Source organism: Macrobrachium nipponense, chromosome 43 (assembly GCF_015104395.2).
Source record: "Macrobrachium nipponense isolate FS-2020 chromosome 43, ASM1510439v2, whole genome shotgun sequence".
Lineage (NCBI taxonomy): Eukaryota > Metazoa > Arthropoda > Malacostraca > Decapoda > Palaemonidae > Macrobrachium > Macrobrachium nipponense.
Window position 1 is genome coordinate 33,252,845 of NC_061104.1, and position 20,304 is coordinate 33,273,148.

The following is a 20,304-nucleotide window of genomic DNA, read 5'->3' on the forward strand; positions in this document are numbered from 1 at the left end:
GGGTTTAAGGAATTATTCTATGGTATGTTCGTTTCTTCCAAGTTTCCTTGCAAAGAATGAAAACCCATCACGCCCTTGGCCCAGGAGCTTTGAAGTTCGTAGTTTTTATCTTTCTAGTAGGGGAAAAAAGCCTGAAAGAACTCTTTGCCCTATGAGAATTATGAAGTATTCCTTAAGAGGAAGGACACTTAAGGCTAATCAAGATGTACTTTGGTGCTCCGTAAAGGACCCCACTCGGCCCATGTCGAAGAATGCTCTTTCCTTTTTTCTGAGAAGCCTTATTACAGAGGCACATGTTGCCTGTAGGAAAGATCAGTTTAGACTACTGAAAGTGAAAGCTCACGAGTGAGAGCCATCGCAACTTCGCTTGCATTCAGAAAAAATATGTCTGTGCGGAACTTGATGGCGGCGACTTTTTGGAGATGCCAATCGTTTTTGCGCAAACCACTACCTACGTGATGTAAAAATCACATATGATAAATGCTTCGCCTTGGGTCCTTTCGTATCGGCGGATTCGGTGCTGGGCAGGGAGCTGAAACTTATCCTGTGTAAAATTTTTTATATGTTACCCTTACTATATTTTATATTGTTGTTTTTTTGTTGTCTGAAAGAGGTTGCAGGAGGCACCTCTTTTTTGTCGTAATATTAACCCTTTGTATTTTGGTTAGGTGGTCTGGTGGGTTTTGGCTCCTTGCAGAGGTAGTGGTAAGGATCTGTTAGGTAAGCGGACAGGTCCCCTCTAACAGCATCCGACTTGGATTCTACCACAATAGGGGATCACATATCCCAGTGGTAGATCCGAGAGTCTTTCAGCATCAGGTCACGTCCTAGCTGTAGCTCTCCAGGCAATGCAGACTCAGAGATAGTATCTATGAAGTCTCATCCTGAAAAGGTGAGAACCAAGGTTTTTTATATCCTACAACATTAGTTGTTTCCCGTCTTACCTGTATTATTGAGCTGTCTCTTACCCTCCACCAAGGGTGCCAATCACTAAGTATATATCTGTCAGGGAAGTTCATGTACAAAAATGATATTGTTAAACTACAATAAAGTTTTGTACATACTTACCTGGCAGATATACGATTAATGGCCCACCAGCCATCCCTCAGGAGAACAGGTGGAAGAGAAAAATCTGACAAGCTTACGGAGTGGTTCGTACATGCCGCCACCAGCGGCGGTAAGGTAGACCACCTGACCTACTGTCGCGTGTGCCGCGAGATTTGAAAATTCTGTCGGGAACGTCGGAGACTATAGCTAAGTATATATTCTGCCAGGTAAGTATGTACAAACTTTATTGTAGTTTAACAATATCATATTTCCAGTTAAATTTACTATGGTAATGACATACATTATTTAAAAATGTGAACAGTTCAGCTGTATGTATTTGAAATAGATAAACTTAACTTGAGTGGGGATATGACCTCAACTAGACAGCTAGTAATAGTTCAAAAGAAAATAGGATACTTGTAGAGTTCATTTACACTTTTTTTTTTCTTTCTCAGCTGGGTTCATCCATACATGTCTTTTTGCATTCATAACACATGTTTTGCACATTTACAGAGAGGTGGTAGAGAAGAACCCTACACCTCAGAGTTATTTGCTTCTTGGAGATGCATACATGTCTATACAAGAGCCTGACCGAGCTATTGAGGTAAAACTGCTGTTTGAACTTTGTGCAGCTTTCAGTATGATCTGAAAGCATATTCTTGATTGTTCCTTTGAGAAAACTATCAGATATCAGTAAAATATAAAGGAGTTTGATTATGAAATAGGATTTTTATTTTTAATTCTATAAAACTAAATCTTTAAAATACACTAATAATTAATTTTTTTTCATATTCAAATCAAAGTTTTTATGTAGTCTTATGAGTGATATTAGTTGAACAAGAGTAAAATAATTGCAATTTGGACGTAATTGAATAGGTAAATTTTATTTGTAGTTGCCTAGAAGGACAGAAGTGACTAAGAGGTTGTCGAGTGGAAATAACTTAATTAACTTGTAGTTGCAATGTCAGTCTGTGCTGCTGAGTTTTGAATTGTGTACACAAATGTGAAACATGGTTTTTATAATGGGTATTGCAATGACTGAAATTTCTGTAATACTGCATTTTTTTTTTATCTGAGAAAAAAAAAAAAAAAAAAAAAAACATTTTTATATGATAAATAATATTAAAGAAAGAATGAAGTTTAAGTCAATGCTATAGTATGTAGTCTGATGAACTTCCATTTACACATAGGTCAAGCTTCATCAGAAAAGCTGACACAAAGGTAATGGATGTAGGTCAAGGGAGTTTCTAAGTAGCAATGTTAATTCCCATTTAGATGATCATTTTCAAATATTAATAGTTTCATTTTAGTAGGCAAGAATAGATCAGTGCTGAGGTGATAAAACTTACAATAATATCTAACAAATAGTCAAGCAAAAATAAATTCTTATTCTCTCAGAAATCAATAGTCTGATAGTAATAGATAATTTGTAGAAAGCAGGATACAGTCTCCAGTATAAGTGACAACAGTCTCAAAGTACCAGTACCAGCTTATACATGGAAGAAGTTAATTGTAGACTGTCATAGTGGATATAGAAAGCCTTGCCTTGTAGTGGTTTTTGTTCCAGGTTTTACTGAATATCTTACAAAAATAAAGCTTTAACATCTAGTTGGCTCACATCGAATTATGTGTTTTTTTGTGTGAAGAAATAGTTTATTTAAAACAAATTGTTGAAATATGTCTGGTGTAGAGTTCATGTAATTCTGTCTTTATTGCTTGTCCACAGGTATATGAGCAAGCACTGCAGCGCAATCCTAAATAGATTCTGTTCTGGCATGTCCCGTATGGGGCAAGCTTTAGTGAAAACACATCAGTATGGCAAGGCAATTAATTATTACAAGGAAGCTATAAAAGACAGGAAGTTAGTAATCAACTGAGGTATGATTCTTTATAGTATATATATAGTATATATTGTTTGCATGGGGTGATAGTTTCTTTCATGTAACTATTTTTGTGTACTTACAAACAGACTGTGGATTTAGAAATGTCTAGGTTTTTTTGAAGTCATGTTGAATGTGTCTTAGCTTGTAATTTCAAAAGTTTATTAAATAATATTAATAATGTTAGATGCACGGATCATGTCTTGGTATCAAAATACTTGGTGCTTGTGTAATTTTATTTCTATGGTTTTTGCCAGTTTTAGTTTCCTTAGGATCAAACAAAAAGACCTACATAGTGATTCAACATTGTGATTCACTTATTGCAGGTACTGATTTAGCAGAATTGCAGATGCGTTTGAAGCAGTTTGACAAAGCTGAAAAAACTACTAATCACAAGCATTTGAAGTAGAAAACAGCAGAATCAACTGGATCTCACCTCAATGTTAACCACAGGCGAAACTTCTTAACCTTTTAGCCAAGGTATTGGAATTCTTTTCTTTTTATAATTTATTTTGAATTTTGGTGTGGGGCACGTACAGTACCAATTGAACAGTTTCCGTTCACTTACAATGCACAAACCTACAAGTCTCAAATTATGTTTGATAGGAATTGAGATATGTCTTGTGTAATGGTACTCTTGTTACTTTGACCACAGTCAGTAAAGGTTAACTCTCCTTCTCCAAGTAGCGTAATAAACGTAAATATTTTATTTGCTTCTGGACCAATAATATTCGGGTAATGAAATGCATATCTGGCACGTCTCAATAGCATTTGATAGAAATTGAAATATGTCTGCTTACTGGGCAGTCCTGGTTACGGTCCCATTATTACGGAGCTTCTCTAGCCACCAAAACCTTGCCAATTTTTCAGTGCAGAAATGCACCAATCTCTAGTTATTGCCTGCCGATAACTAAATATTGGAGCCGATGTATATAACCTAACGGAGGTGCCATTTACCCGGTTAGAGGTTTGTATTTGGGAATGGGAACTAAAAATTATTAAAACAGTATGCTTTGTCATTGCATGAGTTATTTTGTTACAGGTACATGAGCGGAATGGCAATTATGAGGAAGCCCTTAAAGCTCTTGGCAAAGGGAAAGATATCCAAGTTAAAGTACTGAAACGAGCTCAAGGTAGAGTTACCTGACACTGTTTGCAGAGCAAGACAGCCTTGCAGGAAGGTGTGTTTTCTAATTAATTTAACTTTTTCAAATACAGGATGTCATTGTTTGTGACAATTTTCTACTTATTACCTGATCTATATTCAGAGTGATTGGGTGTTATAATCTTGGATTCAGTTAAAAAATTAATTCTTAAGTATTTTCTTCTATTCATCTATCTTAGAAATGTATCTATCCATATCCAAGACTCAATGGTGCCGTTAATTTTTATAGTGACTTGTTTAAAATCCATTGATTTTGAAGCAGTAAAAAATACCCCATTTATTTGTCAAGTTAGTCATGAGTTCTGCTCGAAACTGCCCTCATTTGTGGTCTTCAAAATCATCCCTTGACATTGTACTTTTCATCACAGAGATAGACAAAAGAAAATCAGTAGTACCAAGTCATTTACTCTGCTGTTGCATATGAAACAAGAGGAACTCATCATAGAATAATCACAACAATTTTTTTTCTAGTATGTGTGCAAAAATGGCAGAATATGCAGCCAACCAGAGGGAGTTTGAAAAGGCTATAAAATTATATAAGGAAGCACTTCAGCATGATCCAGAGAATGCCTCTATTCTTTTGGCTTTAGCTAGGCTTTACATGCAAGTAAGCATTTTCTGTAATTGTACGTAGGGGATGGTTAAATTGCTAGAATTTACTGAATCAGATTTGTGAAGAGGATATGTCAGCTTAGACAGAATTTACCATGACCTACTATTAAAGTTAACTTTATCTTTGTGCCATTAGGTGTGATAGGTATTTAAAAAATATCAAAATACGATTGGCTAACCTGCTAGGACTGTCTGTGTAGTCACCTGTTCCCACCAGGTGGTGCTGGAATGTTTAGTTATGGCCAGATTTCTTTATGCCATGCTCTTATAAAGACTGTGAATTGGTGTTAGTAATGTTTTGATGATTTCTGGCCAATTTTCTTCTGTACAGTGGTGTGCCCGTTTTCTGTTTTTTGCATTATGTCATCTGCAAAAAACAGAGATGAAAGCATTAGGCTGTTAAGGAAAGACTTTGTGGAAACTGAATGTTTTGGGTTTGCAGGATGACCACGTAACCTGTGTTAGCCTAGCTGTTGAGGCACGAGTGAGGTTTTCTTGAGGTGTAGAGTGAGTGATCTGACGAGAAGATGAAAACTTTGGAAATATTGGGAGATGCTTGAGGCCGACAATTTATGTAGACAATTAGTTAGGGTGCACCAGAACCTACAGTCCTTTCCGTATGTCTTCTGGTGCTGCTTTTCCTGCTCTATTAGCTCTACCTGATATTGTAGTTTAATTCCTTTCTCTCCTTTTGCTTCCTAGGTAGTTTAGAAGAAAAATAAGTACTAATTGATATATATTCTTATATTAGTTAGGATTTTGACCCGATATTTTAGGGGCAAGACACCCCCCTACGTTTTCGGTTTCCCCCCACAAGGGAGAAGGTGTCTGTAGGCGCCCTCCCTGTACTGTCCTGAATCAGTTTGGTTTTCTCCTTGGGACTAAGGTCTGTGCCCTTCTATTTTAGTGAGATTCAAGCTTTTTCTTGTTCTTTGGCTTTGTTTTAGTGGCAACCTCTCTCTCTTCTTTCATTGCTTTGAGAAAAGATTTAGAATTGAAAGCCCTTCCCAGATTTGTGACAGCACCTAATTTAACTACCACTTAGGGAGCAATGGAATATTGGCTATCTTATGGCCAGTTAGAACTCTTAAGTGTTTACCTGGACAGACGTAACCTGAAAAAGGAGAAGTTTTGCACACAACTGATTACCGAGCTTTTACCATTTTTGGAATTGGGTAATCCTCATGGCTTCTGTTCCGTGAACGTCTTCATTTCTTTTAAAACCTTTTTCTAGAGAATGTTGTCTAGCAGCTCAGGGAGATAACTGTATATGCCTCATTATTTTGTGAATGTTTCAATTGTAGCATGAGGTGTAAAGCCTTAGTCCTATCGTTGCGGTGGGGATATACTTTCCTCGGAACCAAATATGATAGTAATCTTGCTTTCTGTTTTATCGTTAGTTGTTAGGAATTGTACTGTTGAATTTTGGGAGCATGAAGCTACACATTGGTATAGGAGTGTACCTTCCTATATGAAGGCAGTATTTTCTTTTATCTTTAGTTTTTGGATGTTAGGGATTTCCACTCAGGCACAGGAGTCACCAGTCCTCTACAAGATGTAGTCTTTTTTTTTTTTTTTTTTTTGTTTTTTTTTTTTTTTTTTTTTTTTTTCCCTGTAAGGATCCTCTGACAAGTCCGGCTATGAGGGCCATACACCCTGTTGTGGTTCTGTCTGGCAACAGTACTTGCCAGTAAGGATCATACATCAGGCAGGAATGTTTAGAGGTTTTTTACTTCCCATTAAAAAAAGCTTTTAGTTCGCTTGGCTGAGCACTGTTTCTCTGGCTGCACTAACCCGCCATCCTCATACAATGTGGTAGTTGGCTAACATTAACTGTAGGTAAGATTCACTCCAAATTCTAGTGATAATTTTCATGATAATATTTATTATTAGAGAAAAACTCTCTATCACGAGAGTATATATAATGTTCTAAGAGGTCCACAATAATACAAAGTGTAAAAAAGTCCGTGTATAATTTTTTGAAGCTTTACAGAAAGCTTTCGAACCCTTCCCTGGGTTCATCTTCAGTCCGAATGAACAAAAAGTTACGGCAAGTACAGAGGTAAATTTAAAAAACAAGAGTCGTGAAGATCGTTGACAACGGTCGTTAGCTCGTTAATGGGCCAGGTGAAGAAAGAGGGTAGTTAACAACAACTAGGTGATACCCTCTCCCCTATCAATCCTTCTGTACTTGTCGTAACCTTTTGTTCATTTGGACTGAAGATGAACCCAGGGAAGGGTTCGAAAGCTTTCTGTAAAGTCTTCAAAATTATACACGGACTCTTTACACTTTGTATTACTGTGGACCTTTTAGAACAATATTTATTATTTGGATACTTACCTACTTTTAAAGTGGAAACCACCCAGTCTCCCCCCATCTTAGTGGTCATGAAGAAATTAGACCTGAACATGAACATTCCAGCATCACCTGGTGGGAACAGGTGATTACATGGACAGTCCGAGCAGGTTAGTCAACCATATTTTATTTTTTTAAATGATGATTGCACCTAATGGGCCAAAGATAAAGCTAACTTTAACAGTAGGTAAGTATGTAACCAAATAATTAATTTTATCATGAAAATTATCATTTTTTTGTAAGTAATACTGATTGGCTGCACTGGGTAATCACATTTAGTCATAAATTGGAGCAGTTTTTTCTTTTTTCCATGACAGATCAATGACCTAGATCAGTGCCAGTATACTTGCATGACACTCTTGAGGACAGACAAAGAGAATAATAATGCCACTGTGATGATGGCTGATCTTTCTTATCGTAGAAATGAATATGACACTGCAATGTTCCATTTTCAGCAACTTCTTGGTAAGTTGAATTATTTTTTAAGTCCTATTCAAAATTTTGCTTAAATGTAGAATTGAATTCTAGGGCACTAGTTTTTTTATGCATCAGCCTGCTCCAAAGAGGGAAAAACAATCAAGTGTCATTATGGAAGCTCTTATTAGTATATACTGTAGTAGTACCAAAGACATTAAACATCTGTTATCCATCAGCTAGATTACAAAGGGTGTCCAATGTATTTGACAGTTCTCTGAAGGGGCCACTTACGGGAATTCAGATAACTTAATTTGATTCTTTAATTTTTGGTGAGTATGTGGGTTGTTCACATGACCACAGTTGTTCCAGAAAGTGGACCAACAAGTTTAATGTGTGGCAAAACTTTATTAATTAATAAAGAAAAAGTAGGAGGGACTGGAGTTCCCTTTATTGGATAATCCATTTAGGTCGTGGCGACAAAATTGATGCTCAAAAATACAGTGAAGGGAAAAAATACAACTTAAATCTAGGATAGGCCAAGTCAGGCTTGACTGTATATTCCTGAGTAGCAGAAGCTAGAGTGAGTTGGAAGTCACATCTAACTGCAATATTTAATGCTATATTGGCAGAAAATGATTTAGAATAGTAACCTCTTGGTTCCCAGGGTTTAGGTTTACAGTTTGTAACATACATATAAGAGTTATGTATAATATTCCAGAGACTGGTATTTTATTCTTCATTACCGAAACTCTCATTGTTTAGACCGCCGACCAGCTTATTTCCCAGCTCTTGCTCGCCTTGTTGAAGTAATGAGAAGGACCGGACTTTGGATGAAGCAGCTCCGTATATAGAACGTGCAGAACAAGCGACGTTAAGGCCCACAACTGATTCTGGATTTAATTTTTGCAAAGGTTTACATGAATGGTGAGGGTACACATATATGTTATTAAATATTTTTATAGCTTTTATATGCTGTTTGAATAAAAGTAAAATACAGTAGCATTTTGAGGAAGCTGAATATTATGTAATAAATTTGTTTGTTTTATAATAAGCAATAGACAATAATATTGGATATAAAGTACTGTTGCAATTGGTTTCCAGTTTATGATATGGCAGGTAACTTACAAATACTGGACCAACTGAGGCCTGTGTAGTATTAAGAACCTTTATACAGTTTAACATATGCATGCTGCTGTCTAGTGTGCATGCACATTAGTTTGTTGTATACAGTAATCTTCTCATGTATATTATCATAAGTTACTTTTATCAAACCACTAAGGAACATTTGTAGACTTACACAAAGGATTTGTTTTTGATGTGGAAATTGGAAATAAGTACAGCACAATAAGAAGTTGGATAGTGGAAGAGGCTAAAGAGAATGGATTAAAAATAAAAAACTGAAAGCACTGATACTGGCCCGAAGGTATTTTGCAAAGTACCATACACAATGTTGCACACTAAATAGTAAACCATTAGTATTCATATCACCCATGACTGCATGTTATTGCAAAATATTTTAAGAGTGCAAAGAATGGAATAAGTCAAAGTTTTAGAATGGCAGAAAAGAAAAGAGCTGAAACATTAAAGAAAGTGCATTCAGAAATAATAGGTTTAGTACAATAACCAATCCAAGAAGAGTCTTTATTAGGCTCGGAGGTCTGGATAAACTAATCCTTTATATAATATAATAATAATAGAATCCTTTATATAATATAATAATAATAATAATAGTACAATGAAAGCAAGGACTATGATGAAATACACATGATATGCATGCATTGTCTATAGATCACATGCTTTCCTCGATAGTGCCTAGCCAAAATTGGGTGAATGAAGAGAGAAATGACTTTTAGTTGTGCACCTTCATAACAGTTGTCTTGTTCATGTGGATGAAATATAATTAGTATATATCTTAATGCAAATAGGTATAAATGTTTACCATTATTGTTACACTGAGAGTTTTACATGTACATTATACTTAAGTCATTTATTTAAGCTGCAATATCCAGAACAGAGATCTTTCACAAATACATCAATTAAATAACCAAAAGCAAAGGTATCAACCTCTGAATAATGTATTTATAATTGCTGTTTTCTTTTAATGTCCATTTTAAAATGCACCTCCAAATCATCTTACAAGTTTTAAGACTTCTAAGGGAGAACTTAAACAAGTCTTATAAGGGAGAACTTAATATTTTTTTTACTTGTCTAGGTATCTTGGAAATCCAAATGCTGCTCTTAAGTATTTTAACAAGTCCCGTAAGGATGATGAGTGGGGGCAGCGAGCTATTTATAACATGATCGAGATCTGTCTTAATCCTGATAATGACACTATTGGTGGAGAAACATTTGAATCTGTAGATGGAGAAGTAACACAGTCAGGAGCAAGAGACACTCTGGACATGGCTATACGAACTGCAGATAAGCTGCTCAAAGTAAGGTTATTCCATATTGTGTGAATGTGTAAATTAGGGAAGTGAAGGATGATAAAAGTTTTAAATTCAGGTCATTAGTTTTTATTATTTTCAGTTTTAATTTTTATATTATAATGAGCTGTCTGAACATGATCTTTGAAATTTTCTATTGCAATGATTTCCTTCAATTCATTTTCAGGAACTACGTCCTAAGCCAGGAGATCAGCAAGTTAGCTTGCACATCCTTGGCAACTTCCTCCTTCTTGCTACAAAGCAGAAAGCAAATTCAGAGCGTGCTTTACAAGAACCCCCCCCCCCCGAATTCATGAATATTGCTAGTCAAGAGAGCTACAAAGATCATGTAGGAGCAATTCTTGGTATGGCTACTGCTTACATGATATTGAAGCAGGTAAATCATTTTGTGATGTCATGTAGTGTTAATGTTTTCTTACACTAATAATAAATCTTGCTTTATATCAGATTTAACTGCCAATGTAACAGTCTACAATAACACAAGATTGGCATGTTCTGTGTTGACCTTGGCGTCACTGATCCTTGTTAGTTTATCCTTTGTTTATTCTGTGTGATGCTGTGTATTGTTTATATAGTCCCACCATGCCCTAAGGGGGTGAGGAAAGTGTTGATTCTCCAGGAGTCTAGGCAGGATGGTCTTTGGGATGCATCAGGGAGGAGTATGGTATTGTCAGGTCAACCTAGAAGGTTATCAAGAATTCCAATTAAAAGCAGAAGAAATATGCTAATTACTTGGGAAGAAGACGTCCAAGAGTCAGGGTCACAAGGTGTTGGCAAAATCCCAGCATAAGACATTGAACAGTCAACCTTGATCTAATTATGTCTGCAAAGGGCAGCTGACATGCGCAGTGCTCACTGGAAGGTTCATCTTTTAAGTTTGCAGGCCTGCATGGGGTTCGACTTGAAAGGCATCTGAAGGTTGGCTTGTTTTGGCTCAAGATTTGGAATAGGATTTTTAACAAGAAAACTAACAGCAAAGCTTTGGATGCTTCAAGGAAGGGAATAGAGGAATTTCAGCAGATGGTAATTCCCTTTCACGATGACCCTGGGTAAATCAATCAGGAATGTGATGTCACATTGGCACCACCTGACGATCAAGACCTGAATGCACCTTCCAACCATCTTGTCACTTCTTGACATCAAGATGGTGCAGGAAGTACAGGACCTTCGTATTGAAGGAGGTGGAGGAGGAGAACTTGTAAACCTCCTCGTAAGATTTTAAAAGTATGACCAACATAAAGTGTAGGCACTGCATACAAGCGAGAGAAAAAGTTGTTTACTACATATTGTGTTGTCAAAATGAGAAAAACGAATACTTGTGTTTTCTGGTTGTGTACTTTGCATATAATATACCTACTGTATTGTGTGTTACAAATAAAGAAAAATAAGCTATCTCACTGCCTTTGGCATCAAGTTTTCACACTTTAAGTGTGATGGTTATTGTTTGTTTAGTGTATTCAGTTATGCATTATTGACAAGGTAAGGGGATTAAGGGTATGGAGTTAAGGTTTTACATCTGAAGATTTGTTTGTTCCGATACGTAATACAAACCCTCGGTCCTTTAACAATAGGAAGGTAACTAGCGGTGCCAGCTGGGGAACGGTCGTAAGCTTCCGAACAAGGGGGTGAAAGAACGGTAGTTAACTGCTTGTCCGGTCCAGTTGCGCGCGCGCGCGCCCCGGGCGGGCGGTGAAGAATCACTTTTGCTTTCGGCCGTGGTGTGACAGGACGTGTTCGTCATCGCTCTGCCCGCTATTTTCGTCGTGTGCTTTGGATGTTACAATTTCTTCTGACTGGTTTGTGTGTGGTCTTGAATGAAATTGTAAGTACTTTGTTTTCATTTTTCATTGAGTGAAGATTAATTAATCATGGATCAAGAAGAGCTTTCGCCGCGCCCACCAACTGCCCGTAGAGTGGTTGTCCCGGGTTGGAGGGGCGTAAATGCGGCGGATTCCGCTCTTACCCAGATATTGATCCTCATGAGTTATGTTTTCGGTGTCGGGGCGAGAATGCTCCCGGAACCGAACCGAACCATGTGATGTATGTGTAAATTGGTCCGAGGCGCAGTGGGTGCTGTACGAGGGTAGGAAGAGGCGTAGGTTGACCAAGGAGTGTCGGAAAGCTCTCCAGCGACTCCTTTGGTTACGGATACCTCGTCATCCTTCCATGCCTCCAGCTCAGCCCCCACGATTTGCGCCTTCCCCTGCGGGGGGGGTTTCGGAGTCCTTCTCCTCACTCGATCCGTCGATGTGGAGGAGGGGTGCCCGATACCCGGATGTGCAATTGTATTCGGGGTCTTCCGTCCGCTCTGGGTGGGGTTCGTCCTCCCCAGGCGTGAGGGTTGCCCCTCTAACTGACCCGACTGTTCCTCCCTCAGGTGTGGCCTTCTGTGAGTGACGACCTTGGACAGGTGTGGGCGTCGTTGGGACTGCAGGGCGCCCCCAGTATCCAGGGCTGATTCAACGGCTAGCGGGGTCGGCAGTGGTAACTCATGGTGTGGTTACAACTACGACCAATACAGTGTCAACACCAGCGTACGCCGCCCCTCCTCATGTGGTGTATACGCAACACATTGCGTCAGTGACTCCAACGCGTCAATTCAAATGCCGATCGCTGCCGTGCCTAAGAGGGGCGTGCCGCCGCCACTGGGTTTTATGTGCTGCCGACGCCCGACTTTCGCTGCCCCAAAAAAGTTCGCCCCTGGATCTACCGCCCGTCCCAATGATGAGTTTGGCTGAGATGGAGAGGTCTGTGACGCCGGATTATGCTGCCGTACCTGCAGCGCGTGTTGCGGCCCAGCCCCTCGCGCCGCTCCTACGAAGCGCGCGGTGCGGGACTCTAATGTTGATGTTGCTGCTGGTGCTGGTCCTGCTGGTGCTGGTCCTATTGGTGCTGGTCCTGCTGCTGCTGGTCCTGCTGGTGCTGGTCCTGCTGGTGCTGGTCCCTGATGGTGCTGGTCCTGCTGCTGGTGTTCCTGCGCTCCTGCCGTGCCTGCCCCTGCCCACGTCGCGTCTCGTCATGGAGGTTGCTGCACCGGTCTCAGGTCTTTCCGGACAGGATCAGTCGGGGCGTGTTGCTTCGGCAATTGGCCCGACTTTTCCGTGGATGGAAGAACCTGACGTCCGTCCTGAGAGAGCTGACGAAGAAGAGGAAGAAGAAGAGGAAGAATGTCCCGTCGTCGTCTTCATCGTCTTCTTCGTCGTCTGTTGCGCCTCTTCCCCTTCGACTTCTAAGGCTTCCAAGCCGAAGAAGAAGAATGGCTGCCTCCTCCCCCCCTAAGAAGGCTCCTACGGGACCTTCGAAGGGCCGTCTCGCTCTGGCGTGACGGGGGGTGCTTCTGCTGGTCCTCCTGTTCCCTCGGGAACGGGGCCCGTCTCCTCTTCTGAGAAGAAGAAGAAGACGGGGACCAGGATGTGCTGGCTACTGCTGGTACATCCGCGCCTGGTCTTAGTAGCACTGCTGCTAAGTCAGGTACCGGCTCGACTTCTCGTTCGCGAGAAGGTCCGAGTGTACGGTCTCCTTCGGGCGACCGTGCAGCCAACGTCAAGACGCCTGAGCTTGCTCACCGTCACGACAGAGGCACGGAGCAGAAGCTGTCGAGAGTCGCGCAAGTGACGTCGCCAGGCCAGCGGCCGCTCTCGTTAGCGACCAGCCGGTACCCTCGGGTTGACTGACGGTCTCTGACCGGCCACGGGTTGAGGCTGAGAAGAGGTCCCCTCGACCAACGGCACCAGCTTCGGCTGGTACCAGCGGTTTTGACGTGCCGTGAGGACGCTCACCGGTCTCACCGCGAAAGCGAGCTCTGCAGATCACCTGACCGCCGCTCCCACAGGGACCGGACGGAGACGGTGGCCAGCAGCAGCTCGTCTGACGCACGAGATCGGGGTCGACGTGCTCAGTCGAGCCGCTCGCCACAGGTGAGCGGCACGACCAGGCCTGCAGTACGATCCCCACCGCGGGTTGGTGATCGGCTGCAGCCCCCCACGTACGCTGGTCCTGCCAGCGAACGGAGCGTCAGGTCTGTCTCTCCTATACCTTCAACTCCTCGGGCTACACCGGGAAGAGCGAGGGTACCCAGGAGTGATCGTGGAGGTGCGCCGCTCACGATCCCGCCACGACGCCGCACGAACCAGGCATGGTTGTAGGACCAGCCAGGTCGTACGCGCAAGTGGTTGGAGGCGACCGTCAGGGGTCTGTTGCTGTTCCTCCTTCTGAAGGAGGAGGGTCTCGAGAGCTGCTTCCTGTTGGAGGGACTGGACGGTCCTACTCCTCAGGACGCTGTAACTCCTGAGATCCAGAGGAACTTTGCCAGGTTATTGCGCTGATTCGTCAGCACAACGACCTGGGGGAAGGATCGCCGCTACCACCATCTGAGCCCACGTCCCGGCTCGAGTCATTTTGGGGCCCGAAGAGGGAACCCAAATTGACGGTGGGACTGCCGCGATCGGAGCTTGCAGACTCAGTCCTTGACCAGGTGGAGTATTTCGTCTCAGGACGGGAGGACTCACTTAAGTCAGGACGGTCTTCCAAGCTACTTCCTCCTCCTCTGCAGCGACAGCGGAAGTTCTACGTGCCATCAGTAGATCCAATACCGCCCAAACAGGTTAACCCAGGAGCTAGCTAGGCTAACTCCAGGTGTGTCCCCTGCGCCAGCTCCTGTCCAGAGAACCTACCTATGGTTCTCGCAGCAGGAGGCACTGGGCCTGGAAGCTACCGCTATGGCAGCTTTCCAGGCCAGTCTCTTGGTTGGATCTGTGGTCCCTCACAGTATCCAAGGTCGCGGCCGACGCCGGGGGCGCTGCCCTCGAAGACGACCCCGACTTCAGGAGACTGTGCCAGTCTGGAGGTAGAGCCATCTCCTACCTCGCCCATCAGACGGCCAAACCTGTGGGCCAACTTGGTTCTCCGTCGTAGGGACGCTGTCCTTACACGAGTAGCCAAGGGGGGCCGGGCGTGAATGAAGCGGTAAATGGACTACGTAACGGACCCAATGAAAGAGTTCCTCCGCTCTCTTTCCCGGAGAGATGGTGGACGCTGCGGTGGAAAGACGGCGCACTGATGACAGTGACCGTCTGGTTCACCAGGCAGTTACGAAGGTTTCTGGGCAACCTCGTACATCTGCGGCTAAGCCTAAGAGTTTAGCTAGCGCTTCCTCGGCTGCTAAGACGGCTGCTCCATCGAAGGCCCCGAGGAAAGACTCTTCCTGCTTCAACTTCTAGTAAAGGAGGCCGTAACCAGCCCTCCTCCCAGCCCTCCTTTCCCCGAGGAGGTGCTGGGAAGAAGTCGAAGCGAGGTGGGAAACGCTAGGGACGGCGTTCCCCTCACCAGCTGCCGGAAGTGGGGGGGTGCCTGGCGAGCCATTGGGCAACTTGGCAGCGCTACGGTGCCGAGACCTGGATAGTAGACGTCCTTCGGGAGGGATATCTACTACCCTTCGAATCTCGGCCACCCCTCACCTCCAACCCGGTCCATCTGCAGACATATGTTCTGGGATCCTCAAAGGACGACGCTCTTCGGCAGGAGATCAAGACCATGCTGACCAAACGAGCTGTAGAAGTCGTAGTGGATCGGTCACCGGGCTTTTACAGCCGCCTTTTCTTAGTGGAAAAGGCATCGGGGCTGGCGCCCGGTGATAGATCTCTCTCCCCTGAACCGATTTGTTCGCCAAGACTCGGTTCAAGATGGAGACGGCACGTTCCGTGCTGGACTCCATCAGGGAGAAAACGACTTCATGCTTTCAGTGGACCTGAAGGATGCGTATTTCCAAATACCCATCCATCAGTCCTCCAGAAAGTACCTCCGCTTCATCTTCGAGGGGGGGACGGGACGTGTACCAATTCAGGGCACTCTGCTTCGGTCTCTCAACCGCCCCACAGGTGTTCACGAGAGTGTTCACGCTGGTGTCCTGCTTGGGCCCATTCGCACGGGATACGTCTTCTGAGGTATCTCGACGATTGGCTGGTCATGGCGAGCTCCCGCTCGCAGTTGCTGCAGGACAGGGATCGACTTCTAAAGTTTTGTCGCGATCTGGGGATCGTGATAAACTACGAGAAGTCCGATCTCGAAAACCCAAGCAGAAGTGAAGTACTGGGTATGCTGATCGATACGGTAGCAGCTCAAGTCCGCCCCGCAGACTTGAGGATCAGCAAAATTCAGGGAGGCAGCCGGCCGGTTCCTGTCTGGGGCAGGAACAGGCATTCTCAGCAATGGCAAAGTCGTGATCGGCCACCTGTCGTCACTCGAGAAGTTAGTTCCTCACGGACGTCTTCACCTGCGGTCTCTCCAGTGGAGACTAAGGGAGAGTTGGTCACAGGTAAAGGATCCACCTTACTTCCCCGTGTCCATCACGGAGAAGGTGAGGCAGGACCTAGCCTGGTGGCTCGACGACATAACCTCTTAAGAGGAGTGCCCCTACGCACTCCCCCCCCGGAGATGCTGCTGTTTTTCAGACGCATCGACCGAGGGGATGGGGCGCACACCTGGAGGAGTTGCTGGCTGCAGGTGTGTGGGACCATCACGACAAGCACCTTCACATCAATGTCCTGGAACTCAAGGCGGCGGCGTTTTACGCTCTCCAAGAGTTCCAAGACCGCTTGATGGGACACTCAGTGGTGTTGATGTGCGACAACACCACGGTAGTGGCATACGTCAACAAGCAGGGGGGCCTAGTGTCTCTCCCGCTACACCAGTTGACGGTGCAGGTGCACGAGTGGGCCACGGCTCATTCGATAGAGCTGTCAGCACGCTACATTCCAGGCAAGAGGAATGTAGTAGCGGACAAGCTCAGCCGTCGGGATCAGGGTAATAGGGACCCGAGTGGTCCCTACACCCAGAAGTGGCGGAAAGGCTCTTCAACCTGTGGGGGCGTCCAGTCATAGACCTGTTCGCCACCCGGCACAACAAAAAACTTCAAGTTTTTTGCTCAGCCGTGCCGGAACCCATGGGCAGCTGCAGAGGACGCTCGTTCAACACCCCTGGGACAACCTCTTCGTTTACGCCTTTCCTCCCTTTTTGTCTGATTCGGAAAGTGATCAGCCGAGCGCTGGTCACTCCCAATCTCAGGATGATCCTGGTGGCTCCCAAACGACCTCAAGCCGTTTGGTATCCGACCTGCTGGCTCTTCTTGCAGAAGAAACCGAGAGAGATGCCCCACTGGCACAACCTTCTAGCCCAGCCACACGTAGAGCGGTACCACCGAGCAGTCCAGTCCCATACAACTTCACGGCTGGCTGTTATCCACCATCTCTTGCGAACGAGAGGCTTTTCTCGCAGCGCAGCAACAGAGATGGCTGGACACGTCAGACAGTCCTCTTGCAGCTGTGTACCAGGGGAAGTGGGCCGTCTTCTGTGGTTGGTGTCGTAGACGGGGTCTATCTCCTCTCAGAGCCACTCTTCAGCAGGTAGCGGATTTCCTCGTATTTCTTCGCCGAGAGAAGCTCCTCTCAGTACCCACAGTTAAAGGATATAGAGCTGCACTGGCACTCGTCCTGAAAACTGAGGGGACTGGACATCTCGAACTCGTTCGAGATCTCCTTGCTAATGAGGAGCTTCGAAAGGTCTTGCCCACCCAGGGGGAGCTCAGGCCACCTGAGTGGGATGTGACTCTCGTCCTTAGGAGTTTGACTCGAAGACCATTCGAGCCACTCCGAGAGTCGTCAGACAGGGATCTGACCCTCAAGACCCTCTTCTTGCTGGCCCTGGCATCGGCGAAGAGAGTAGGGGAACTTCATGGTCTGTCCTTCAATGTTAAACATTCCAGGGGCTGGGGATCTGTGACGCTCGATTTCGTCCCGAATTTCGTAGCTAAGACTCAGAATCCGTCGATCCCTGACGACAGGTTCGAGTCTTTCACAATCCCCTCCCTCCCTAATGGATTTCACCGACAACGATACGGATGAGATGCTGCTTTGTCCTGTGAGGGCGCTACGGCGCTATCTGAAGAAAACTCGACACCTCAGGCCCTGAGTGTCGACGCCTCTTCGTTAGCACTGGGGTTACCAAGAAAGAAGTATCCAAGAACACGCTTTCTTTCTGGCTACGTGAGGTGATCAGGAGAGCGTACGAGGCTGATGGTAGTGACGACATCCGTACGCTCCGACCGAGAGCCCACGAAGTCAGAGGTATTGGACCCTCTTTGGCGTTCCGCAAGAACTTCTCCGTGGCGCAGGTCCTGAAGGCAGGTGTCTGGGCCAACCAGACTACCTTCACGTCCTTCTACCTTCGGGATATTGCCCACAAGTCCTTGGATACTTTTTTCCTTGGGACCTGTGGTGGCTGCTCAACACGTTGTGTAAGCTTACCCAAGCACCCGAGCAGGCAGAACAGCATCGATTCCTGGTGTGACTGTAGGAATGAATGGTTGAATGAGAGTGCGACTGGCTTCTCTTCTCATCTTTCTCTCTCTCTACCTGTGGGCAGAGGGTCACGGTCGTCACCATGCTGGAAAGGATCCGATGCAGGTAAGCTACTCAACCGAGCCCCAATCTATCCCTTTAGTTAGGGATAGAAGCAAATATCCTCCACTCCCTCCAACAAGGGGGAAGGAGTGGATGCCTACTTGAGACAAACCCATAACTTTATGTTGGCTCCTGTACAGGAACAAGTTCTTGCAATGCTGGTACGAAGAGATACGCTTGCCTCTCTCTTAGTACTTGGCTCAGAGGTCTGACCATTGATCCTGCGGTGCACATACCCCCCGATCAATCGGACAGAGGTTTGGATCCCTCCCTGCTCTTACGACCAGGGAGGCATTCCAAGTTGGACGAACACCAGTCTGTTCACCAAAAAAGACTCAGATTCCACCCACCAAGAAGTGAGTCTTCCTATTGTAAAGGACCCGAGGGTTTTTGTATTACGTACGGAACAAATGACAATTTGTCGAAAATTGCATTTTTCCTAACTATACAAACCTGAGGTCCTTTACATATAGTCCCACCTCATACCACCCCTCACTCTGCAACTTTTTGCATGGGCCTAAAGCAAAAGTGATTCTTCACCGCCCGGGCGCGCGGCGCGCGCACGACCGGACAGCAGTTAACTACCGTTCTCCCCCGCCCTTGTTTTCGAAGCTTACGACCGTCCCAGCTGCCGCTAGTTACCTTCCTATTGTTAAAGGACCTCAGGTTTGTATAGTTAGGAAAAATGCAATTTTCGACAAATTGTGTCATTTTTGGCCTTATCCAGGCTTTGCCCCCTATCTGGCAGGGCCTGGCTCCATTATTGCAGATATGGGAAAAAATAAACATTATTATTTTTTTTCTTTGGTAAGTTAACTTTTGTCAGTTCACTGTAGATTAGCATTCAGCTCCTGATATCAATGCATCCAATTAGAAATGATATGTACATGGTAGTTGTAACATCAAGAAACTGGTGTATTCAGTTATCATTGTGTAACCCAGTGCATATACTTATATGTAAATTGCATCACAAGTTTCATTGTAGTATTCCAGTGGAAGCTAAAAAAATTATGACAAATAATTTTAACAATATTTACTTGTATAAAGTTAAATATTCCCTTAATTAGCAAACCATACACCAGTACTTCCTTTAATTCAAACAAAACTAAATGTATTCTACAGACACCACGGGCTCGAAATCAGCTGAAACGTCTTGCGAAAGCTGTGTGGAACTTTGAAGATGCCGAATATCTTGAAAGAAGTTGGCTACTTTTAGCTGATATATATGTACAAACTGGCAAATATGACATGGCCACAGATCTGCTGAAGGTGAGGAATTTCATCCCAGTTTTATCATCTAGCAATTTTCATTGCATTCTTCCTTTGAAGTTAAATATAAAACTCTCAAATAAACCTCTAACAAAAAAAGTTTATGAAGCCACATAATCTTTATCAATTTTCAGCGTGTTTTACAGCACAATCGATCTTGCATGAAGGCATATGAGTACATGGGTTTTATCATGGAAAAAGAGCAGAGCTATAGAGATGCAGCATACAATTATGAACAAGCATGGAAATTTAGCGGTAATACTAATCCAATGATAGGTAAGGATTAAGCTTCGTATTTAGTTGTAAAGTGTTGAATAAATTGACTAATGAGCCAGTTTAATTTTTAATTTTTTACTAAAGTATTCTTTTTCATTGGTTGAAGTCCCTCAGAGCTATATAAAACTGATTTTAGTTGTTTAGTGAGGGAATTTAAAGAAATATTTTGTGTGAGAGTATACAAAAATCCCTTAGTGATAGCGACATTTTTATCTGTATCTTTTATTTGCAGATCAAAGTAGGAACAATTTAAAAGAACAATTTCCATTTTAGATAAAATTTAAGTGTTTTTCTGTAAGCTGGTTTGTATTACTACTTAAAATTCACAATCATTTTAGATCAGTTCACCTTGCTGGCTGGTTTTTTTCCTGTTTTTTAC

At 43.8% G+C, this 20,304-nt stretch overlaps 1 pseudogene; it reads left to right on the plus strand.

Moving 5' to 3' along the window:
* Positions 1-20,304, plus strand: part of LOC135213637 (tetratricopeptide repeat protein 21B-like) — a 40,844-nt pseudogene that overhangs the window by 19,283 nt on the left and 1,257 nt on the right.